This window comes from Tasmannia lanceolata, unplaced genomic scaffold (assembly GCF_043159265.1).
Source record: "Tasmannia lanceolata isolate RefF3 unplaced genomic scaffold, GAP_Taslan_0.1 ptg000021l, whole genome shotgun sequence".
NCBI classification, from domain to species: domain Eukaryota; kingdom Viridiplantae; phylum Streptophyta; class Magnoliopsida; order Canellales; family Winteraceae; genus Tasmannia; species Tasmannia lanceolata.
Genome location: NW_027518698.1, coordinates 4,714,088 through 4,739,575, shown reverse-complemented (window position 1 = coordinate 4,739,575; position 25,488 = coordinate 4,714,088).

Sequence of the window (25,488 nt, the reverse complement as noted above, 5' to 3'; positions counted from 1 at the left end):
TTCCATAACTCTCTCATTTGAAGTAAAAAACGGGTGAAATTTCTACCAATCGGAGGTCCTAAGATTCTTTTTCTTGGGAAAGAAATCTCATTTCAAATTTTGTTGGGATGAGAGAGTTGTAGTCCGTTTTATAAAGAGTGTGCGACACGTCATCCAAAATTAAAACCTGTGTAACTCTCTGACTTTAAGTTCAAAAGTGGTAAAATTTCTACCAATCTTCAAATTCTCTTTCCGGGAAAAGAAATCTTCTTTTAAAAATCGTTGGGGTGAGAGAGTTGTTGTCCGTTTTAGAAACAGTGTGCGAAACGTCACCCAAAATTAAAACCTCTATAACTCTCTCACTTTAAGTCCAAAAGTGGTGAAATTTCTACCAATCGGGGGTCTTCTAATTCTCTTTCATGGGAAAGAAATCTCGTTTCAAAATTTGATGGGGTGAGAGAGATGTAGTCCGTTTCATAAAGAGTGTGTTAAACGTCACCCAAATTAAAACCTCAATAACTCCCTCATATTAAGTGCGAAATCTCGTTTCAAAATTTGATGGGGTGAGAGAGTTGTTGTCCGTCTTAAAAAGAGTGTGCGAAACGTCACCCAAAATTAAAACTACCATAAGTCTCTCATTTCAAGTCCAAATGTGGTGAAATTTCTAAAAAATTAGAGGACTTCAAATTCTCTTTCAACGAAAAAAATATCATTTAAAAATACGGTAGGACGAGAGAGTTTTGGACCATTTTATAAAGAGTTTGTGAAACGTCACCCAAAATTAATACTTTAATAACTCACTTATTTTAAGTCGGAAACTGGAGAAATTTCTATCAATTAGATGTCTTCAAATTCTCTTTCAAGAAAAAAAATCTCATTTAAAAATTCGGTGGGATGAGAGAGTTTTGGTCCATTTTATAAAGAGTGTGTGAAACGTCACCCAAAATTAAAACTTCCATAACTCTCTCATTTGAAGTCAAAAAGTTGTGAAATTTCTACCAATCAGATGTCCTAAGATTCTTTTTCTTCGGAAAGAAATCTCATTTCAAATTTTGTTGGGATGAGAGAGTTGTAGTCCGTTTTATAAAGAGTGTGCGAGACGTCATCCAAAATTAAAACCTGTGTAACTCTCTGACTTTAAGTTCAAAAGTGGTTAAATTTCTACCAATCTTCAAATTCTCTTTCCGGGAAAAGAAATCTTGTTTTAAAAATCATTGGGGTGAGAGAGTTGTTGTCCGTTTTAGAAACAGTGTGCGAAACGTCACCCGAAATTAAAACCTCTATAACTCTCTCACTTTAAGCCCAAAAGTGGGGAAATTTCTACCAATCGGAGGTCCTAAGATTCTTTTTCTTGGGAAAGAAATCTCATTTCAAAATTTGTTGGAATGAGAGAGTTGTAGTCCGTTTTATAAAGAGTGTGCAAAACGTCATCCAAAATTAAAACCTCTGCAACTTTCTGACTTTAAGTTAAAAAGGGGTGAAATTTCTACCAGTCTTCAAATTCTCTTTCCGGGGAAAGAAATCTTGTTTTAAAAATCGTTGGGGTGAGAGAGTTGTTGTCCGTCTTATAAAGAGTGTGCGAAACGTCACTCAAAATTAAAACCTCATAACTCTCTCACTTTAAGTCCAAAAGTGGTGAAATTTCTACAAAATTAGTGGACTTCAAATTCTCTTTCAACGAAAAAAATCCCGTTTAAAAATTCGATAGGGCGAGAGAGTTTTGGACCATTTTATAATGAGTGTGTGAAACGTCACCCAAAATTAAAACGTCCATAACTCACTCATTTTAAGTCGAAAAGTGGAGAAATCTCTATCAATTAGATGTCTTCAAATTCTCTTTCAAGTAAAAAAATCTCATTTAAAAATTCGGTGGGATGAGAGAGTTTTGGTCCATTTTAAAAAGAGTGTGTGAAACGTCACCCAAAATTAAAACTTCCATAACTCTCTCATTTGAAGTCAAAAACTGGTGAAATTTCTACCAATCGGAGGTCCTAAGATTCTTTTTCTTGGGAAAGAAATCTCATTTCAAATTTTGTTGGGATGAGAGAGTTGTAGTCCGTTTTATAAAGAGTGTGCGACACGTCATCCAAAATTAAAACCTGTGTAACTCTCTGACTTTAAGTTCAAAAGTGGTAAAATTTCTACCAATCTTCAAATTCTCTTTCCGGGAAAAGAAATCTTCTTTTAAAAATCGTTGGGGTGAGAGAGTTGTGGTCCGTTTTAGAAACAGTGTGCGAAACGTCACCCAAAATTAAAACCACTATAACTCTCTCACTTTAAGTCCAAAAGTGGTGAAATTTCTACCAATCGGGGGTCTTCTAATTCTCTTTCATTGGAAAGAAATCTCGTTTCAAAATTTGATGGGGTGAGAGAGATATAGTCCGTTTCATAAAGAGTGTGTTAAACGTCACCCAAATTAAAACTTCAATAACTCCCTCATATTAAGTGCGAAATCTCGTTTCAAAATTTGATGGGGTGAGAGAGTTGTTGTCCGTCTTAAAAAGAGTGTGCGAAACGTCACCCAAAATTAAAACTACCATAAGTCTCTCATTTCAAGTCCAAATGTGGTGAAATTTCTAAAAAATTAGAGGACTTCAAATTCTCTTTCAACGAAAAAAATATCATTTAAAAATACGGTAGGACGAGAGAGTTTTGGACCATTTTATAAAGAGTTTGTGAAACGTCACCCAAAATTAATACTTTAATAACTCACTTATTTTAAGTCGAAAACTGGAGAAATTTCTATCAATTAGATGTCTTCAAATTCTCTTTCAAGAAAAAAAATCTCATTTAAAAATTCGGTGGGATGAGAGAGTTTTGGTCCATTTTATAAAGAGTGTGTGAAACGTCACCCAAAATTAAAACTTCCATAACTCTCTCATTTGAAGTCAAAAAGTTGTGAAATTTCTACCAATCAGATGTCCTAAGATTCTTTTTCTTCGGAAAGAAATCTCATTTCAAATTTTGTTGGGATGAGAGAGTTGTAGTCCGTTTTATAAAGAGTGTGCGAGACGTCATCCAAAATTAAAACCTGTGTAACTCTCTGACTTTAAGTTCAAAAGTGGTTAAATTTCTACCAATCTTCAAATTCTCTTTCCGGGAAAAGAAATCTTGTTTTAAAAATCATTGGGGTGAGAGAGTTGTTGTCCGTTTTAGAAACAGTGTGCGAAACGTCACCCGAAATTAAAACCTCTATAACTCTCTCACTTTAAGCCCAAAAGTGGGGAAATTTCTACCAATCGGAGGTCCTAAGATTCTTTTTCTTGGGAAAGAAATCTCATTTCAAAATTTGTTGGAATGAGAGAGTTGTAGTCCGTTTTATAAAGAGTGTGCAAAACGTCATCCAAAATTAAAGCCTCTGCAACTCTCTGACTTTAAGTTCAAAAGGGGTGAAATTTCTACCAGTCTTCAAATTCTCTTTCCGGGGAAAGAAATCTTGTTTTAAAAATCGTTGGGGTGAGAGAGTTGTTGTCCGTCTTATAAAGAGTGTGTGAAACGTCACTCAAAATTAAAACCTCATAACTCTCTCACTTTAAGTCCAAAAGTGGTGAAATTTCTACCAATCGGAGGTCTTCTAATTCTCTTTCATGGGAAAGAAATCTCGTTTCAAAATTTGATGGGGTGAGAGAGATGTAGTCCGTTTCATAAAGAGTGTGTTAAACGTCACCCAAATTAAAACCTCAATAACTCCCTCATATTAAGTGCGAAAGTGGTGAGATTTCTACCAATTGGAGGTCTTCATCAAATTTTCTTTCAACGGAAAAAATTTCATTTAACATTAGGTGGGGTGAGAGCATTTTGGTCCATTTTGTAAAGAGTGGGCGAAACGTCACCCAAAATTAAAACCTCCATAACTCTCTCATTTAAGGTCCAAAAGTTTGAGATTTCTACCAATTGAAGGTCTTCAAATTCTCCTTTAACGGAAAAAATCTCATTTAAAAATTCGGTGGGATGAGAGAGTTTTGGTCCATTTTATAAAGAGTGTGTGAAACGTCACCCAAAATTAAAACTTCCATAACCCTCTCATTTTAAGTCAGAAAGTTGTGAAATTTCTACCAATCGGAGGTCCTAAGATTCTTTTTCCTGGGAAAGAAATCTCAATTCAAAATTTGTTGGGATGAGAGAGTTGTAGTCCGTTTTATAAAGAGTGTGCGAAACGTCATCCAAAATTAAAACCTCTGCAACTCTCTCACTTTAAGTTCAAAAGTGGAGAAATTTCTACCAATCTTCAAATTCTCTTTCCGGGGAAAAAAATCTTGTTTTAAAAATAGTTGAGGTGAGAGAGTTGTTGTCCGTCTTAAAAAGAGTGTGCGAAACGTCACCCAAAATTAAAACCACCATAAGTCTCTCTTTTCAAGTCCAAATGTGGTGAAATTTCTAACAAATTAGTGGACTTCAAATTCTCTTTCAACGAAAAAAATCCCGTTTAAAAATTCGATAGGGCGAGAGAGTTTTGGACCATTTTATAATGAGTGTGTGAAACGTCACCCAAAATTAAAACGTCCATAACTCACTCATTTTAAGTCGAAAAGTGGAGAAATCTCTATCAATTAGATGTCTTCAAATTCTCTTTCAAGTAAAAAAATCTCATTTAAAAATTCGGTGGGATGAGAGAGTTTTGGTCCATTTTAAAAAGAGTGTGTGAAACGTCACCCAAAATTAAAACTTCCATAACTCTCTCATTTGAAGTAAAAAACTGGTGAAATTTCTACCAATCGGAGGTCCTAAGATTCTTTTTCTTGGGAAAGAAATCTCATTTCAAATTTTGTTGGGATGAGAGAGTTGTAGTCCGTTTTATAAAGAGTGTGCGAGACGTCATCCAAAATTAAAACCTGTGTAACTCTCTGACTTTAAGTTCAAAAGTGGTTAAATTTCTACTAATCTTCAAATTCTCTTTCCGGGAAAAGAAATCTTGTTTTAAAAATCATTGGGGTGAGAGAGTTGTTGTCCGTTTTAGAAACAGTGTGCGAAACGTCACCCGAAATTAAAACCTCTATAACTCTCTCACTTTAAGCCCAAAAGTGGGGAAATTTCTACCAATCGGAGGTCCTAAGATTCTTTTTCTTGGGAAAGAAATCTCATTTCAAAATTTGTTGGAATGAGAGAGTTGTAGTCCGTTTTATAAAGAGTGTGCAAAACGTCATCCAAAATTAAAACCTCTGCAACTCTCTGACTTTAAGTTCAAAAGGGGTGAAATTTCTACCAGTCTTCAAATTCTCTTTCCGGGGAAAGAAATCTTGTTTTAAAAATCGTTGGGGTGAGAGAGTTGTTGTCCGTCTTATAAAGAGTGTGCGAAACGTCACTCAAAATTAAAACCTCATAACTCTCTCACTTTAAGTCCAAAAGTGGTGAAATTTCTACAAAATTAGTGGACTTCAAATTCTCTTTCAACGAAAAAAATCCCGTTTAAAAATTCGATAGGGCGAGAGAGTTTTGGACCATATTATAATGAGTGTGTGAAACGTCACCCAAAATTAAAACGTCCATAACTCACTCATTTTAAGTCGAAAAGTGGAGAAATCTCTATCAATTAGATGTCTTCAAATTCTCTTTCAAGTAAAAAAATCTCATTTAAAAATTCGGTGGGATGAGAGAGTTTTGGTCCATTTTAAAAAGAGTGTGTGAAACGTCACCCAAAATTAAAACTTCCATAACTCTCTCATTTGAAGTAAAAAACGGGTGAAATTTCTACCAATCGGAGGTCCTAAGATTCTTTTTCTTGGGAAAGAAATCTCATTTCAAATTTTGTTGGGATGAGAGAGTTGTAGTCCGTTTTATAAAGAGTGTGCGACACGTCATCCAAAATTAAAACCTGTGTAACTCTCTGACTTTAAGTTCAAAAGTGGTAAAATTTCTACCAATCTTCAAATTCTCTTTCCGGGAAAAGAAATCTTCTTTTAAAAATCGTTGGGGTGAGAGAGTTGTTGTCCGTTTTAGAAACAGTGTGCGAAACGTCACCCAAAATTAAAACCTCTATAACTCTCTCACTTTAAGTCCAAAAGTGGTGAAATTTCTACCAATCGGGGGTCTTCTAATTCTCTTTCATGGGAAAGAAATCTCGTTTCAAAATTTGATGGGGTGAGAGAGATGTAGTCCGTTTCATAAAGAGTGTGTTAAACGTCACCCAAATTAAAACCTCAATAACTCCCTCATATTAAGTGCGAAATCTCGTTTCAAAATTTGATTGGGTGAGAGAGTTGTTGTCCGTCTTAAAAAGAGTGTGCGAAACGTCACCCAAAATTAAAACTACCATAAGTCTCTCATTTCAAGTCCAAATGTGGTGAAATTTCTAAAAAATTAGAGGACTTCAAATTCTCTTTCAATGAAAAAAATATCATTTAAAAATACGGTAGGACGAGAGAGTTTTGGACCATTTTATAAAGCGTTTGTGAAACGTCACCCAAAATTAATACTTTAATAACTCACTTATTTTAAGTCGAAAACTGGAGAAATTTCTATCAATTAGATGTCTTCAAATTCTCTTTCAAGAAAAAAAATCTCATTTAAAAATTCGGTGGGATGAGAGAGTTTTGGTCCATTTTATAAAGAGTGTGTGAAACGTCACCCAAAATTAAAACTTCCATAACTCTCTCATTTGAAGTCATAAAGTTGTGAAATTTCTACCAATCAGATGTCCTAAGATTCTTTTTCTTCGGAAAGAAATCTCATTTCAAATTTTGTTGGGATGAGAGAGTTGTAGTCCGTTTTATAAAGAGTGTGCGAGACGTCATCCAAAATTAAAACCTGTGTAACTCTCTGACTTTAAGTTCAAAAGTGGTTAAATTTCTACCAATCTTCAAATTCTCTTTCCGGGAAAAGAAATCTTGTTTTAAAAATCATTGGGGTGAGAGAGTTGTTGTCCGTTTTAGAAACAGTGTGCGAAACGTCACCCGAAATTAAAACCTCTATAACTCTCTCACTTTAAGCCCAAAAGTGGGGAAATTTCTACCAATCGGAGGTCCTAAGATTCTTTTTCTTGGGAAAGAAATCTCATTTCAAAATTTGTTGGAATGAGAGAGTTGTAGTCCGTTTTATAAAGAGTGTGCAAAACGTCATCCAAAATTAAAGCCTCTGCAACTCTCTGACTTTAAGTTCAAAAGGGGTGAAATTTCTACCAGTCTTCAAATTCTCTTTCCGGGGAAAGAAATCTTGTTTTAAAAATCGTTGGGGTGAGAGAGTTGTTGTCCGTCTTATAAAGAGTGTGCGAAACGTCACTCAAAATTAAAACCTCATAACTCTCTCACTTTAAGTCCAAAAGTGGTGAAATTTCTACCAATCGGAGGTCTTCTAATTCTCTTTCAATGGAAAGAAATCTCGTTTCAAAATTTGATGGGGTGAGAGAGATGTAGTCCGTTTCATAAAGAGTGTGTTAAACGTCACCCAAATTAAAACCTCAATAACTCCCTCATATTAAGTGCGAAAGTGGTGAGATTTCTACCAATTGGAGGTCTTCATCAAATTTTCTTTCAACGGAAAAAATTTCATTTAACATTAGGTGGGGTGAGAGCGTTTTGGTCCATTTTGTAAAGAGTGGGCGAAACGTCACCCAAAATTAAAACCTCCATAACTCTCTCATTTAAGGTCCAAAAGTTTGAGATTTCTACCAATTGAAGGTCTTCAAATTCTCCTTTAACGGAAAAAATCTCATTTAAAAATTCGGTGGGATGAGAGAGTTTTGGTCCATTTTATAAAGAGTGTGTGAAACGTCACCCAAAATTAAAACTTCCATAACCCTCTCATTTTAAGTCAGAAAGTTGTGAAATTTCTACCAATCGGAGGTCCTAAGATTCTTTTTCCTGGGAAAGAAATCTCAATTCAAAATTTGTTGGGATGAGAGAGTTGTAGTCCGTTTTATAAAGAGTGTGCGAAACGTCATCCAAAATTAAAACCTCTGCAACTCTCTCACTTTAAGTTCAAAAGTGGAGAAATTTCTACCAATCTTCAAATTCTCTTTCCGGGGAAAAAAAATCTTGTTTTAAAAATCGTTGAGGTGAGAGAGTTGTTGTCCGTCTTAAAAAGAGTGTGCGAAACGTCACCCAAAATTAAAACCACCATAAGTCTCTCTTTTCAAGTCCAAATGTGGTGAAATTTCTAACAAATTAGTGGACTTCAAATTCTCTTTCAACGAAAAAAATCCCGTTTAAAAATTCGATAGGGCGAGAGAGTTTTGGACCATTTTATAATGAGTGTGTGAAACGTCACCCAAAATTAAAACGTCCATAACTCACTCATTTTAAGTCGAAAAGTGGAGAAATCTCTATCAATTAGATGTCTTCAAATTCTCTTTCAAGTAAAAAAATCTCATTTAAAAATTCGGTGGGATGAGAGAGTTTTGGTCCATTTAAAAAGAGTGTGTGAAACGTCACCCAAAATTAAAACTTCCATAACTCTCTCATTTGAAGTCAAAAACTGGTGAAATTTCTACCAATCGGAGGTCCTAAGATTCTTTTTCTTGGAAAAGAAATCTCATTTCAAATTTTGTTGGGATGAGAGAGTTGTAGTCCGTTTTATAAAGAGTGTACGACACGTCATCCAAAATTAAAACCTGTGTAACTCTCTGACTTTAAGTTCAAAAGTGGTAAAATTTCTACCAATCTTCAAATTCTCTTTCCGGGAAAAGAAATCTTCTTTTAAAAATCGTTGGGGTGAGAGAGTTGTGGTCCGTTTTAGAAACAGTGTGCGAAACGTCACCCAAAATTAAAACCTCTATAACTCTCTCACTTTAAGTCCAAAAGTGGTGAAATTTCTACCAATCGGGGGTCTTCTAATTCTCTTTCATGGGAAAGAAATCTCGTTTCAAAATTTGATGGGGTGAGAGAGATATAGTCCGTTTCATAAAGAGTGTGTTAAACGTCACCCAAATTAAAACCTCAATAACTCCCTCATATTAAGTGCGAAATCTCGTTTCAAAATTTGATGGGGTGAGAGAGTTGTTGTCCGTCTTAAAAAGAGTGTGCGAAACGTCACCCAAAATTAAAACTACCATAAGTCTCTCATTTCAAGTCCAAATGTGGTGAAATTTCTAAAAAATTAGAGGACTTCAAATTCTCTTTCAAAGAAAAAAATATCATTTAAAAATACGGTAGGACGAGAGAGTTTTGGACCATTTTATAAAGCGTTTGTGAAACGTCACCCAAAATTAATACTTTAATAACTCACTTATTTTAAGTCGAAAACTGGAGAAATTTCTATCAATTAGATGTCTTCAAATTCTCTTTCAAGAAAAAAAATCTCATTTAAAAATTCGGTGGGATGAGAGAGTTTTGGTCCATTTTATAAAGAGTGTGTGAAACGTCACCCAAAATTAAAACTTCCATAACTCTCTCATTTGAAGTCATAAAGTTGTGAAATTTCTACCAATCAGATGTCCTAAGATTCTTTTTCTTCGGAAAGAAATCTCATTTCAAATTTTGTTGGGATGAGAGAGTTGTAGTCCGTTTTATAAAGAGTGTGCGAGACGTCATCCAAAATTAAAACCTGTGTAACTCTCTGACTTTAAGTTCAAAAGTGGTTAAATTTCTACCAATCTTCAAATTCTCTTTCCGGGAAAAGAAATCTTGTTTTAAAAATCATTGGGGTGAGAGAGTTGTTGTCCGTTTTAGAAACAGTGTGCGAAACGTCACCCGAAATTAAAACCTCTATAACTCTCTCACTTTAAGCCCAAAAGTGGGGAAATTTCTACCAATCGGAGGTCCTAAGATTCTTTTTCTTGGGAAAGAAATCTCATTTCAAAATTTGTTGGAATGAGAGAGTTGTAGTCCGTTTTATAAAGAGTGTGCAAAACGTCATCCAAAATTAAAGCCTCTGCAACTCTCTGACTTTAAGTTCAAAAGGGGTGAAATTTCTACCAGTCTTCAAATTCTCTTTCCGGGGAAAGAAATCTTGTTTTAAAAATCGTTGGGGTGAGAGAGTTGTTGTCCGTCTTATAAAGAGTGTGCGAAACGTCACTCAAAATTAAAACCTCATAACTCTCTCACTTTAAGTCCAAAAGTGGTGAAATTTCTACCAATCGGAGGTCTTCTAATTCTCTTTCAATGGAAAGAAATCTCGTTTCAAAATTTGATGGGGTGAGAGAGATGTAGTCCGTTTCATAAAGAGTGTGTTAAACGTCACCCAAATTAAAACCTCAATAACTCCCTCATATTAAGTGCGAAAGTGGTGAGATTTCTACCAATTGGAAGTCTTCATCAAATTTTCTTTCAACGGAAAAAATTTCATTTAACATTAGGTGGGGTGAGAGCGTTTTGGTCCATTTTGTAAAGAGTGGGCGAAACGTCACCCAAAATTAAAACCTCCATAACTCTCTCATTTAAGGTCCAAAAGTTTGAGATTTCTACCAATTGAAGGTCTTCAAATTCTCCTTTAACGGAAAAAATCTCATTTAAAAATTCGGTGGGATGAGAGAGTTTTGGTCCATTTTATAAAGAGTGTGTGAAACGTCACCCAAAATTAAAACTTCCATAACCCTCTCATTTTAAGTCAGAAAGTTGTGAAATTTCTACCAATCGGAGGTCCTAAGATTCTTTTTCCTGGGAAAGAAATCTCAATTCAAAATTTGTTGGGATGAGAGAGTTGTAGTCCGTTTTATAAAGAGTGTGCGAAACGTCATCCAAAATTAAAACCTCTGCAACTCTCTCACTTTAAGTTCAAAAGTGGAGAAATTTCTACCAATCTTCAAATTCTCTTTCCGGGGAAAAAAAATCTTGTTTTAAAAATCGTTGAGGTGAGAGAGTTGTTGTCCGTCTTAAAAAGAGTGTGCGAAACGTCACCCAAAATTAAAACCACCATACGTCTCTCTTTTCAAGTCCAAATGTGGTGAAATTTCTAACAAATTAGTGGACTTCAAATTCTCTTTCAACGAAAAAAATCCCGTTTAAAAATTCGATAGGGCGAGAGAGTTTTGGACCATTTTATAATGAGTGTGTGAAACGTCACCCAAAATTAAAACGTCCATAACTCACTCATTTTAAGTCGAAAAGTGGAGAAATCTCTATCAATTAGATGTCTTCAAATTCTCTTTCAAGTAAAAAAATCTCATTTAAAAATTCGGTGGGATGAGAGAGTTTTGGTCCATTTAAAAAGAGTGTGTGAAACGTCACCCAAAATTAAAACTTCCATAACTCTCTCATTTGAAGTCAAAAACTGGTGAAATTTCTACCAATCGGAGGTCCTAAGATTCTTTTTCTTGGAAAAGAAATCTCATTTCAAATTTTGTTGGGATGAGAGAGTTGTAGTCCGTTTTATAAAGAGTGTACGACACGTCATCCAAAATTAAAACCTGTGTAACTCTCTGACTTTAAGTTCAAAAGTGGTAAAATTTCTACCAATCTTCAAATTCTCTTTCCGGGAAAAGAAATCTTCTTTTAAAAATCGTTGGGGTGAGAGAGTTGTGGTCCGTTTTAGAAACAGTGTGCGAAACGTCACCCAAAATTAAAACCTCTATAACTCTCTCACTTTAAGTCCAAAAGTGGTGAAATTTCTACCAATCGGGGGTCTTCTAATTCTCTTTCATGGGAAAGAAATCTCGTTTCAAAATTTGATGGGGTGAGAGAGATATAGTCCGTTTCATAAAGAGTGTGTTAAACGTCACCCAAATTAAAACCTCAATAACTCCCTCATATTAAGTGCGAAATCTCGTTTCAAAATTTGATGGGGTGAGAGAGTTGTTGTCCGTCTTAAAAAGAGTGTGCGAAACGTCACCCAAAATTAAAACTACCATAAGTCTCTCATTTCAAGTCCAAATGTGGTGAAATTTCTAAAAAATTAGAGGACTTCAAATTCTCTTTCAAAGAAAAAAATATCATTTAAAAATACGGTAGGACGAGAGAGTTTTGGACCATTTTATAAAGAGTTTGTGAAACGTCACCCAAAATTAATACTTTAATAACTCACTTATTTTAAGTCCGAAACTGGAGAAATTTCTATCAATTAGATGTCTTCAAATTCTCTTTCAAGAAAAAAAATCTCATTTAAAAATTCGGTGGGATGAGAGAGTTTTGGTCCATTTTATAAAGAGTGTGTGAAACGTCACCCAAAATTAAAACTTCCATAACTCTCTCATTTGAAGTCAAAAATTTGTGAAATTTCTACCAATCAGATGTCCTAAGATTCTTTTTCTTCGGAAAGAAATCTCATTTCAAATTTTGTTGGGATGAGAGAGTTGTAGTCCGTTTTATAAAGAGTGTGCGAGACGTCATCCAAAATTAAAACCTGTGTAACTCTCTGACTTTAAGTTCAAAAGTGGTTAAATTTCTACCAATCTTCAAATTCTCTTTCCGGGAAAAGAAATCTTGTTTTAAAAATCATTGGGGTGAGAGAGTTGTTGTCCGTTTTAGAAACAGTGTGCGAAACGTCACCCGAAATTAAAACCTCTATAACTCTCTCACTTTAAGCCCAAAAGTGGGGAAATTTCTACCAATCGGAGGTCCTAAGATTCTTTTTCTTGGGAAAGAAATCTCATTTCAAAATTTGTTGGAATGAGAGAGTTGTAGTCCGTTTTATAAAGAGTGTGCAAAACGTCATCCAAAATTAAAGCCTCTGCAACTCTCTGACTTTAAGTTCAAAAGGGGTGAAATTTCTACCAGTCTTCAAATTCTCTTTCCGGGGAAAGAAATCTTGTTTTAAAAATCGTTGGGGTGAGAGAGTTGTTGTCCGTCTTATAAAGAGTGTGCGAAACGTCACTCAAAATTAAAACCTCATAACTCTCTCACTTTAAGTCCAAAAGTGGTGAAATTTCTACCAATCGGAGGTCTTCTAATTCTCTTTCATGGGAAAGAAATCTCGTTTCAAAATTTGATGGGGTGAGAGAGATGTAGTCTGTTTCATAAAGAGTGTGTTAAACGTCACCCAAATTAAAACCTCAATAACTCCCTCATATTAATTGCGAAAGTGGTGAGATTTCTACCAATTGGAGGTCTTCATCAAATTTTCTTTCAACGGAAAAAATTTCATTTAACATTAGGTGGGGTGAGAGCGTTTTGGTCCATTTTGTAAAGAGTGGGCGAAACGTCACCCAAAATTAAAACCTCCATAACTCTCTCATTTAAGGTCCAAAAGTTTCAGATTTCTACCAATTGAAGGTCTTCAAATTCTCCTTTAACGGAAAAAATCTCATTTAAAAATTCGGTGGGATGAGAGAGTTTTGGTCCATTTTATAAAGAGTGTGTGAAACGTCACCCAAAATTAAAACTTCCATAACCCTCTCATTTTAAGTCAGAAAGTTGTGAAATTTCTACCAATCGGAGGTCCTAAGATTCTTTTTCCTGGGAAAGAAATCTCAATTCAAAATTTGTTGGGATGAGAGAGTTGTAGTCCGTTTTATAAAGAGTGTGCGAAACGTCATCCAAAATTAAAACCTCTGCAACTCTCTCACTTTAAGTTCAAAAGTGGTGAAATTTCTACCAATCTTCAAATTCTCTTTCCGGGGGAAAAAATCTTGTTTTAAAAATCGTTGGGGTGAGAGAGTTGTTGTCCGTCTTAAAAAGAGTGTGCGAAACGTCACCCAAAATTAAAACCACCATAAGTCTCTCTTTTCAAGTCCAAATGTGGTGAAATTTCTAAAAAATTAGCGGACTTCAAATTCTCTTTCAACGAAAAAAATCCCGTTTAAAAATTCGATAGGGCGAGAGAGTTTTGGACCATTTTATAATGAGTGTGTGAAACGTCACCCAAAATTAAAACGTCCATAACTCACTCATTTTAAGTCGAAAAGTGGAGAAAACTCTATCAATTAGATGTCTTCAAATTCTCTTTCAAGTAAAAAAATCTCATTTAAAAATTCGGTGGGATGAGAGAGTTTTGGTCCATTTTAAAAAGAGTGTGTGAAACGTCACCCAAAATTAAAACTTCCATAACTCTCTCATTTGAAGTAAAAACGGGTGAAATTTCTACCAATCGGAGGTCCTAAGATTCTTTTTCTTGGGAAAGAAATCTCATTTCAAATTTTGTTGGGATGAGAGAGTTGTAGTCCGTTTTATAAAGAGTGTGCGAGACGTCATCCAAAATTAAAACCTGTGTAACTCTCTGACTTTAAGTTCAAAAGTGGTAAAATTTCTACCAATCTTCAAATTCTCTTTCCGGGAAAAGAAATCTTCTTTTAAAAATCGTTGGGGTGAGAGAGTTGTTGTCCGTTTTAGAAACAGTGTGCGAAACGTCACCCAAAATTAAAACCTCTATAACTCTCTCACTTTAAGTCCAAAAGTGGTGAAATTTCTACCAATCGGGGGTCTTCTAATTCTCTTTCATGGGAAAGAAATCTCGTTTCAAAATTTGATGGGGTGAGAGAGATGTAGTCCGTTTCATAAAGAGTGTGTTAAACGTCACCCAAATTAAAACCTCAATAACTCCCTCATATTAAGTGCGAAATCTCGTTTCAAAATTTGATGGGGTGAGAGAGTTGTTGTCCGTCTTAAAAAGAGTGTGCGAAACGTCACCCAAAATTAAAACTACCATAAGTCTCTCATTTCAAGTCCAAATGTGGTGAAATTTCTAAAAAATTAGAGGACTTCAAATTCTCTTTCAACGAAAAAAATATCATTTAAAAATACGGTAGGACGAGAGAGTTTTGGACCATTTTATAAAGAGTTTGTGAAACGTCACCCAAAATTAATACTTTAATAACTCACTTATTTTAAGTCGAAAACTGGAGAAATTTCTATCAATTAGATGTCTTCAAATTCTCTTTCAAGAAAAAAAATCTCATTTAAAAATTCGGTGGGATGAGAGAGTTTTGGTCCATTTTATAAAGAGTGTGTGAAACGTCACCCAAAATTAAAACTTCCATAACTCTCTCATTTGAAGTCAAAAAGTTGTGAAATTTCTACCAATCAGATGTCCTAAGATTCTTTTTCTTCGGAAAGAAATCTCATTTCAAATTTTGTTGGGATGAGAGAGTTGTAGTCCGTTTTATAAAGAGTGTGCGAGACGTCATCCAAAATTAAAACCTGTGTAACTCTCTGACTTTAAGTTGAAAAGTGGTTAAATTTCTACCAATCTTCAAATTCTCTTTCCGGGAAAAGAAATCTTGTTTTAAAAATCATTGGGGTGAGAGAGTTGTTGTCCGTTTTAGAAACAGTGTGCGAAACGTCACCCGAAATTAAAACCTCTATAACTCTCTCACTTTAAGCCCAAAAGTGGGGAAATTTCTACCAATCGGAGGTCCTAAGATTCTTTTTCTTGGGAAAGAAATCTCATTTCAAAATTTGTTGGAATGAGAGAGTTGTAGTCCGTTTTATAAAGAGTGTGCAAAACGTCATCCAAAATTAAAACCTCTGTAACTCTCTGACTTTAAGTTCAAAAGGGGTGAAATTTCTACCAGTCTTCAAATTCTCTTTCCGGGGAAAGAAATCTTGTTTTAAAAATCGTTGGGGTGAGAGAGTTGTTGTCCGTCTTATAAAGAGTGTGCGAAACGTCACTCAAAATTAAAACCTCATAACTCTCTCACTTTAAGTCCAAAAGTGGTGAAATTTCTACCAATCGGAGGTCTTCTAATTCTCTTTCATGGGAAAGAAATCTCGTTTCAAAATTTGATGGGGTGAGAGAGATGTAGTCCGTTTCATAAAGAGTGTGTTAAACGTCACCCAAATTAAAACCTCAATAACTCCCTCATATTAAGTGCGAAAGTGGTGAGATTTCTACCAATTGGAGGTCTTCATCAAATTTTCTTTCAACGGAAAAAATTTCATTTAACATTAGGTGGGGTGAGAGCGTTTTGGTCCATTTTGTAAAGAGTGGGCGAAACGTCACCCAAAATTAAAACCTCCATAACTCTCTCCTTTAAGGTCCAAAAGTTTGAGATTTCTACCAATTGAAGGTCTTCAAATTCTCCTTTAACGGAAAAAATCTCATTTAAAAATTCGGTGGGATGAGAGAGTTTTGGTCCATTTTATAAAGAATGTGTGAAACGTCACCCAAAATTAAAACTTCCATAACCCTCTCATTTTAAGTCAGAAAGTTGTGAAATTTCTACCAATCGGAGGTCCTAAGATTCTTTTTCCTGGGAAAGAAATCTCAATTCAAAATTTGTTGGGATGAGAGAATTGTAGTCCGTTTTATAAAGAGTGTGCGAAACGTCATCCAAAATTAAAACCTCTGCAACTCTCTCACTTTAAGTTCAAAAGTGGTGAAATTTCTACCAATCTTCAAATTCTCTTTCCGGGGAAAAAAATCTTGTTTTAAAAATCGTTGGGGTGAGAGAGTTGTTGTCCGTCTTAAAAAGAGTGTGCGAAACGTCACCCAAAATTAAAACCACCATAAGTCTCTCTTTTCAAGTCCAAATGTGGTGAAATTTCTACAAAATTAGTGGACTTCAAATTCTCTTTCAACGAAAAAAATCCCGTTTAAAAATTCGATAGGGCGAGAGAGTTTTGGACCATTTTATAATGAGTGTGTGAAACGTCACCCAAAATTAAAACGTCCATAACTCACTCATTTTAAGTCGAAAAGTGGAGAAATCTCTATCAATTAGATGTCTTCAAATTCTCTTTCAAGTAAAAAAATCTCATTTAAAAATTCGGTGGGATGAGAGAGTTTTGGTCCATTTTAAAAAGAGTTTGTGAAACGTCACCCAAAATTAAAACTTCCATAACTCTCTCATTTGAAGTCAAAAACGGGTGAAATTTCTACCAATCGGAGGTCCTAAGATTCTTTTTCTTGGGAAAGAAATCTCATTTCAAATTTTGTTGGGATGAGAGAGTTGTAGTCCGTTTTATAAAGAGTGTGCGACACGTCATCCAAAATTAAAACCTGTGTAACTCTCTGACTTTAAGTTCAAAAGTGGTAAAATTTCTACCAATCTTCAAATTCTCCTTCCGGGAAAAGAAATCTTCTTTTAAAAATCGTTGGGGTGAGAGAGTTGTGGTCCGTTTTAGAAACAGTGTGCGAAACGTCACCCAAAATTAAAACCTCTATAACTCTCTCACTTTAAGTCCAAAAGTGGTGAAATTTCTACCAATCGGGGGTCTTCTAATTCTCTTTCATGGGAAAGAAATCTCGTTTCAAAATTTGATGGGGTGAGAGAGATATAGTCCGTTTCATAAAGAGTGTGTTAAACGTCACCCAAATTAAAACCTCAATAACTCCCTCATATTAAGTGCGAAATCTCGTTTCAAAATTTGATGGGTGAGAGAGTTGTTGTCCGTCTTAAAAAGAGTGTGCGAAACGTCACCCAAAATTAAAACTACCATAAGTCTCTCATTTCAAGTCCAAATGTGGTGAAATTTCTAAAAATTTAGAGGACTTCAAATTCTCTTTCAACGAAAAAAATATCATTTAAAAATACGGTAGGACGAGAGAGTTTTGGACCATTTTATAAAGAGTTTGTGAAACGTCACCCAAAATTAATACTTTAATAACTCACTTATTTTAAGTCGAAAACTGGAGAAATTTCTATCAATTAGATGTCTTCAAATTCTCTTTCAAGAAAAAAAATCTCATTTAAAAATTCGGTGGGATGAGAGAGTTTTGGTCCATTTTATAAAGAGTGTGTGAAACGTCACCCAAAATTAAAACTTCCATAACTCTCTCATTTGAAGTCAAAAAGTTGTGAAATTTCTACCAATCAGATGTCCTAAGATTCTTTTTCTTCGGAAAGAAATCTCATTTCAAATTTTGTTGGGATGAGAGAGTTGTAGTCCGTTTTATAAAGAGTGTGCGAGACGTCATCCAAAATTAAAACCTGTGTAACTCTCTGACTTTAAGTTCAAAAGTGGTTAAATTTCTACCAATCTTCAAATTCTCTTTCCGGGAAAAGAAATCTTGTTTTAAAAATCATTGGGGTGAGAGAGTTGTTGTCCGTTTTAGAAACAGTGTGCGAAACGTCACCCGAAATTAAAACCTCTATAACTCTCTCACTTTAAGCCCAAAAGTGGGGAAATTTCTACCAATCGGAGGTCCTAAGATTCTTTTTCTTGGGAAAGAAATCTCATTTCAAAATTTGTTGGAATGAGAGAGTTGTAGTCCGTTTTATAAAGAGTGTGCAAAACGTCATCCAAAATTAAAACCTCTGTAACTCTCTGACTTTAAGTTCAAAAGGGGTGAAATTTCTACCAGTCTTCAAATTCTCTTTCCGGGGAAAGAAATCTTGTTTTAAAAATCGTTGGGGTGAGAGAGTTGTTGTCCGTCTTATAAAGAGTGTGCGAAACGTCACTCAAAATTAAAACCTCATAACTCTCTCACTTTAAGTCTAAAAGTGGTGAAATTTCTACCAATCGGAGGTCTTCTAATTCTCTTTCATGGGAAAGAAATCTCGTTTCAAAATTTGATGGGGTGAGAGAGATGTAGTCCGTTTCATAAAGAGTGTGTTAAACGTCACCCAAATTAAAACGTCAATAACTCCCTCATATTAAGGGCGAAAGTGGTGAGATTTCTACCAATTGGAGGTCTTCATCAAATTTTCTTTCAACGGAAAAAATTTCATTTAACATTAGGTGGGGTGAGAGCGTTTTGGTCCATTTTGTAAAGAGTGGGCGAAACGTCACCCAAAATTAAAACCTCCATAACTCTCTCATTTAAGGTCCAAAAGTTTGAGATTTCTACCAATTGAAGGTCTTCAAATTCTCCTTTAACGGAAAAAATCTCATTTAAAAATTCGGTGGGATGAGAGAGTTTTGGTCCATTTTATAAAGAGTGTGTGAAACGTCACCCAAAATTAAACCTTCCATAACCCTCTCATTTTAAGTCAGAAAGTTGTGAAATTTCTACCAATCGGAGGTCCTAAGATTCTTTTTCCTGGGAAAGAAATCTCAATTCCAATTTTGTTGGGATGAGAGAGTTGTAGTCCGTTTTATAAAGAGTGTGCGACACGTCATCCAAAATTAAAACCTGTGTAACTCTCTGACTTTAAGTTCAAAAGTGGTAAAATTTCTACCAATCTTCAAATTCTCTTTCCGGGAAAAGAAATCTTCTTTTAAAAATCGTTGGGGTGAGAGAGTTGTTGTCCGTTTTAGAAACAGTGTGCGAAACGTCACCCAAAATTAAAACCTCTATAACTCTCTCACTTTAAGTCCAAAAGTGGTGAAATTTCTACCAATCGGGGGTCTTCTAATTCTCTTTCATGGGAAAGAAATCTCGTTTCAAAATTTGATGGGGTGAGAGAGATGTAGTCCGTTTCATAAAGAGTGTGTTAAACGTCACCCAAATTAAAACCTCAATAACTCCCTCATATTAAGTGCGAAAGTGGTGAGATTTCTACCAATTGGAGGTCTTCATCAAATTTTCTTTCAACGGAAAAAATTTCATTTAACATTAGGTGGGGTGAGAGCGTTTTGGTCCATTTTGTAAAGAGTGGGCGAAACGTCACCCAAAATTAAAACCTCCATAACTCTCTCATTTAAGGTCCAAAAGTTTGAGATTTCTACCAATTGAAGGTCTTCAAATTCTCCTTTAACGGAAAAAATCTCATTTAAAAATTCGGTGGGATGAGAGAGTTTTGGTCCATTTTATAAAGAGTGTGTGAAACGTCACCCAAAATTAAAACTTCCATAACCCTCTCATTTTAAGTCAGAAAGTTGTGAAATTTCTACCAATCGGAGGTCCTAAGATTCTTTTTCCTGGGAAAGAAATCTCAATTCAAAATTTGTTGGGATGAGAGAGTTGTAGTCCGTTTTATAAAGAGTGTGCGAAACGTCATCCAAAATTAAAACATCTGCAACTCTTTCACTTTAAGTTCAAAAGTGGAGAAATTTCTACCAATCTTCAAATTCTCTTTCCGGGGAAAAAAAATCTTGTTTTAAAAATCGTTGGGGTGAGAGAGTTGTTGTCCGTCTTAAAAAGAGTGTGCGAAACGTCACCCAAAATTAAAACCACCATAAGTCTCTCTTTTCAAGTCCAAATTTTGTGAAATTTCTAACAACTTAGTGGACTTCAAATTCTCTTTCAACGAAAAAAATCCCGTTTAAAAATTCGATAGGGCGAGAGAGTTTTGGACCATTTTATAATGAGTGTGTGAAACGTCACCCAAAATTAAAACGTCCATAACTCACTCATTTTAAGTCGAAAAGTGGAGAAATCTCTATCAATTAGATGTCTTCAAATTCTCTTTCAAGTAAAAAAATCTCATTTAAAAATTCGGTGGGATGAGAGAGTTTTGGTCCATTTTAAAAAGAGTGTGTGAAACGTCACCCAAAATTAAAACTTCCATAACTCTCTCATTTGAAGTCAAAAACTGGTGAAATTTCTACCAATCGGAGGTCCTAAGATTCTTTTTCTTGGGAAAGAAATCTCATTTCAAATTTTGTTGGGATGAGAGAGTTGTAGTCCGTTTTATAAAGAGTGTGCGACACGTCATCCAAAATTAAAACCTGTGTAACTCTCTGACTTTAAGTTCAAAAGTGGTAAAATTTCTACCAATCTTCAAATTCTCTTTCCGGGAAAAGAAATCTTCTTTTAAAAATCGTTGGGGTGAGAGAGTTGTTGTCCGTTTTAGAAACAGTGTGCGAAACGTCACCCAAAATTAAAACCTCTATAACTCTCTCACTTTAAGTCCAAAGGTGGTGAAATTTCTACCAATCGGGGGTCTTCTAATTCTCTTTCATGGGAAAGAAATCTCGTTTCAAAATTTGATGGGGTGAGAGAGATATAGTCCGTTTCATAAAGAGTGTGTTAAACGTCACCCAAATTAAAACCTCAATAACTCCCTCATATTAAGTGCGAAATCTCGTTTCAAAATTTGATGGGGTGAGAGAGTTGTTGTCCGTCTTAAAAAGAGTGTGCGAAACGTCACCCAAAATTAAAACTACCATAAGTCTCTCATTTCAAGTCCAAATGTGGTGAAATTTCTAAAAATTTAGAGGGCTTCAAATTCTCTTTCAACGAAAAAAATATCATTTAAAAATACGGTAGGACGAGAGAGTTTTGGACCATTTTATAAAGAGTTTGTGAAACGTCACCCAAAATTAATACTTTAATAACTCACTTATTTTAAGTCGAAAACTGGAGAAATTTCTATCAATTAGATGTCTTCAAATTCTCTTTCAAGAAAAAAAATCTCATTTAAAAATTCGGTGGGATGAGAGAGTTTTGCTCCATTTTATAAAGAGTGTGTGAAACGTCACCCAAAATTAAAACTTCCATAACTCTCTCATTTGAAGTCAAAAAGTTGTGAAATTTCTACCAATCAGATGTCCTAAGATTCTTTTTCTTCGGAAAGAAATCTCATTTCAAATTTTGTTGGGATGAGAGAGTTGTAGTCCGTTTTATAAAGAGTGTGCGAGACGTCATCCAAAATTAAAACCTGTGTGACTCTCTGACTTTGAGTTCAAAAGTGGTTAAATTTCTACCAATCTTCAAATTCTCTTTCCGGGAAAAGAAATCTTGTTTTAAAAATCATTGGGGTGAGAGAGTTGTTGTCCGTTTTAGAAACAGTGTGCGAAACGTCACCCGAAATTAAAACCTCTATAACTCTCTCACTTTAAGCCCAAAAGTGGGGAAATTTCTACCAATCGGAGGTCCTAAGATTCTTTTTCTTGGGAAAGAAATCTCATTTCAAAATTTGTTGGAATGAGAGAGTTGTAGTCCGTTTTATAAAGAGTGTGCAAAACGTCATCCAAAATTAAAACCTCTGCAACTCTCTGACTTTAAGTTCAAAAGGGGTGAAATTTCTACCAGTCTTCAAATTCTCTTTCCGGGGAAAGAAATCTTGTTTTAAAAATCGTTGGGGTGAGAGAGTTGTTGTCCGTCTTATAAAGAGTGTGCGAAACGTCACTCAAAATTAAAACCTCATAACTCTCTCACTTTAAGTCCAAAAGTGGTGAAATTTTTACCAATCGTAGGTCTTCTAATTCTCTTTCATGGGAAAGAAATCTCGTTTCAAAATTTGATGGGGTGAGAGAGATGTAGTCCGTTTCATAAAGAGTGTGTTAAACGTCACCCAAATTAAAACCTCAATAACTCCCTCATATTAAGTGCGAAAGTGGTGAGATTTCTACCAATTGGAGGTCTTCATCAAATTTTCTTTCAACGGAAAAAATTTCATTTAACATTAGGTGGGGTGAGAGCGTTTTGTTCCATTTTGTAAAGAGTGGGCGAAACGTCACCCAAAATTAAAACCTCCATAACTCTCTCATTTAAGGTCCAAAAGTTTGAGATTTCTACCAATTGAAGGTCTTCAAATTCTCCTTTAACGGAAAAAATCTCATTTAAAAATTCGGTGGGATGAGAGAGTTTTGGTCCATTTTATAAAGAGTGTGTGAAACGTCACCCAAAATTAAAACTTCCATAACCCTCTTATTTTAAGTCAGAAAGTTGTGAAATTTCTACCAATCGGAGGTCCTAAGATTCTTTTTCCTGGGAAAGAAATCTCAATTCAAAATTTGTTGGGATGAGAGAGTTGTAGTCCGTTTTATAAAGAGTGTGCGAAACGTCATCCAAAATTAAAACCTCTGCAACTCTCTCACTTTAAGTTCAAAAGTGGAGAAATTTCTACCAATCTTCAAATTCTCTTTCCGGGGAAAAAAAATCTTGTTTTAAAAATCGTTGAGGTGAGAGAGTTGTTGTCCGTCTTAAAAAGAGTGTGCGAAACGTCACCCAAAATTAAAACCACCATAAGTCTCTCTTTTCAAGTCCAAATGTGGTGAAATTTCTAACAAATTAGTGGACTTCAAATTCTCTTTCAACGAAAAAAATCCCGTTTAAAAATTCGATAGGGCGAGAGAGTTTTGGACCATTTTATAATGAGTGTGTGAAACGTCACCCAAAATTAAAACGTCCATAACTCACTCATTTTAAGTCGAAAAGTGGAGAAATCTCTATCAATTAGATGTCTTCAAATTCTCTTTCAAGTAAAAAAATCTCATTTAAAAATTCGGTGGGATGAGAGAGTTTTGGTCCATTTTAAAAAGAGTGTGTGAAACGTCACCCAAAATTAAAACTTCCATAACTCTCTCATTTGAAGTCAAAAACTGGTGAAATTTCTACCAATCAGAGGTCCTAAGATTCTTTTTCTTGGGAAAGAAATCTCATTTCAAATTTTGTTGGGATGAGAGAGTTGTAGTCCGTTTTATAAAGAGTGTGCGACACGTCATCCAAAATTAAAACCTGTGTAACTCTCTGACTTTAAGTTCAAAAGTGGTAAAATTTCTACCAATCTTCAAATTCTCTTTCCGGGAAAAGAAATCTTCTTTTAAAAATCGTTGGGGTGAGAGAGTTGTGGTCCGTTTTAGAAACAGTGTGCGAAACGTCACCCAAAATTAAAACCTCTATAACTCTCTCACTTTAAGTCCAAAAGTGGTGAAATTTCTACCAATCGGGGGTCTTCTAATTCTCTTTCATGGGAAAGAAATCTCGTTTCAAAATTTGATGGGGTGAGAGAGATATAGTCCGTTTCATAAAGAGTGTGTTAAACGTCACCCAAATTAAAACCTCAATAACTCCCTCATATTAAGTGCGAAATCTCGTTTCAAAATTTGATGGGGTGAGAGAGTTGTTGTCCGTCTTAAAAAGAGTGTGCGAAACGTCACCCAAAATTAAAACTACCATAAGTCTCTCATTTCAAGTCCAAATGTGGTGAAATTTCTAAAAATTTAGAGGACTTCAAATTCTCTTTCAACGAAAAAAATATCATTTAAAAATACGGTAGGACGAGAGAGTTTTGGACCATTTTATAAAGAGTTTGTGAAACGTCACCCAAAATTAATACTTTAATAACTCACTTATTTTAAGTCGAAAACTGGAGAAATTTCTATCAATTAGATGTCTTCAAATTCTCTTTCAAGAAAAAAAATCTCATTTAAAAATTCGGTGGGATGAGAGAGTTTTGGTCCATTTTATAAAGAGTGTGTGAAACGTCACCCAAAATTAAAACTTCCATAACTCTCTCATTTGAAGTCAAAAAGTTGTGAAATTTCTACCAATTCTCCTAAGATTCTTTTTCTTCGGAAAGAAATCTCATTTCAAATTTTGTTGGGATGAGAGAGTTGTAGTCCGTTTTATAAAGAGTGTGCGAGACGTCATCCAAAATTAAAACCTGTGTAACTCTCTGACTTTAAGTTCAAAAGTGGTTAAATTTCTACCAATCTTCAAATTCTCTTTCCGGGAAAAGAAATCTTGTTTTAAAAATCATTGGGGTGAGAGAGTTGTTGTCCGTTTTAGAAACAGTGTGCGAAACGTCACCCGAAATTAAAACCTCTATAACTCTCTCACTTTAAGCCCAAAAGTGGAGAAATTTCTACCAATCGGAGGTCCTAAGATTCTTTTTCTTGAGAAAGAAATCTCATTTCAAAATTTGTTGGAATGAGAGAGTTGTAGTCCGTTTTATAAAGAGTGTGCAAAACGTCATCCAAAATTAAAACCTCTGTAACTCTCTGACTTTAAGTTCAAAAGGGGTGAAATTTCTACCAGTCTTCAAATTCTCTTTCCGGGGAAAGAAATCTTGTTTTAAAAATCGTTGGGGTGAGAGAGTTGTTGTCCGTCTTATAAAGAGTGTGCGAAACGTCACTCAAAATTAAAACCTCATAACTCTCTCACTTTAAGTCTAAAAGTGGTGAAATTTCTACCAATCGGAGGTCTTCTAATTCTCTTTCATGGGAAAGAAATCTCGTTTCAAAATTTGATGGGGTGAGAGAGATGTAGTCCGTTTCATAAAGAGTGTGTTAAACGTCACCCAAATTAAAACCTCAATAACTCCCTCATATTAAGTGCGAAAGTGGTGAGATTTCTACCAATTGGAGGTCTTCATCAAATTTTCTTTCAACGGAAAAAATTTCATTTAACATTAGGTGGGGTGAGAGCGTTTTGGTCCATTTTGTAAAGAGTGGGCGAAACGTCACCCAAAATTAAAACCTCCATAACTCTCTCATTTAAGGTCCAAAAGTTTGAGATTTCTACCAATTGAAGGTCTTCAAATTCTCCTTTAACGGAAAAATCTCATTTAAAAATTCGGTGGGATGAGAGAGTTTTGGTCCATTTTATAAAGAGTGTGTGAAACGTCACCCAAAATTAAAACTTCCATAACCCTCTCATTTTAAGTCAGAAAGTTGTGAAATTTCTACCAATCGGAGGTCCTAAGATTCTTTTTCCTGGGAAAGAAATCTCAATTCAAAATTTGTTGGGATGAGAGAGTTGTAGTCCGTTTTATAAAGAGTGTGCGAAACGTCATCCAAAATTAAAACCTCTGCAACTCTCTCACTTTAAGTTCAAAAGTGGTGAAATTTCTACCAATCTTCAAATTCTCTTTCCGGGGAAAAAAATCTTGTTTTAAAAATCGTTGGGGTGAGAGAGTTGTTGTCCGTCTTAAAAAGAGTGTGCGAAACGTCACCCAAAATTAAAACCACCATAAGTCTCTCTTTTCAAGTCCAAATGTGGTGAAATTTCTACAAAATTAGTGGACTTCAAATTCTCTTTCAACGAAAAAAATCCCGTTTAAAAATTCGATAGGGCGAGAGAGTTTTGGACCATTTTATAATGAGTGTGTGAAACGTCACCCAAAATTAAAACGTCCATAACTCACTCATTTTAAGTCGAAAAGTGGAGAAATCTCTATCAATTAGATGTCTTCAAATTCTCTTTCAAGTAAAA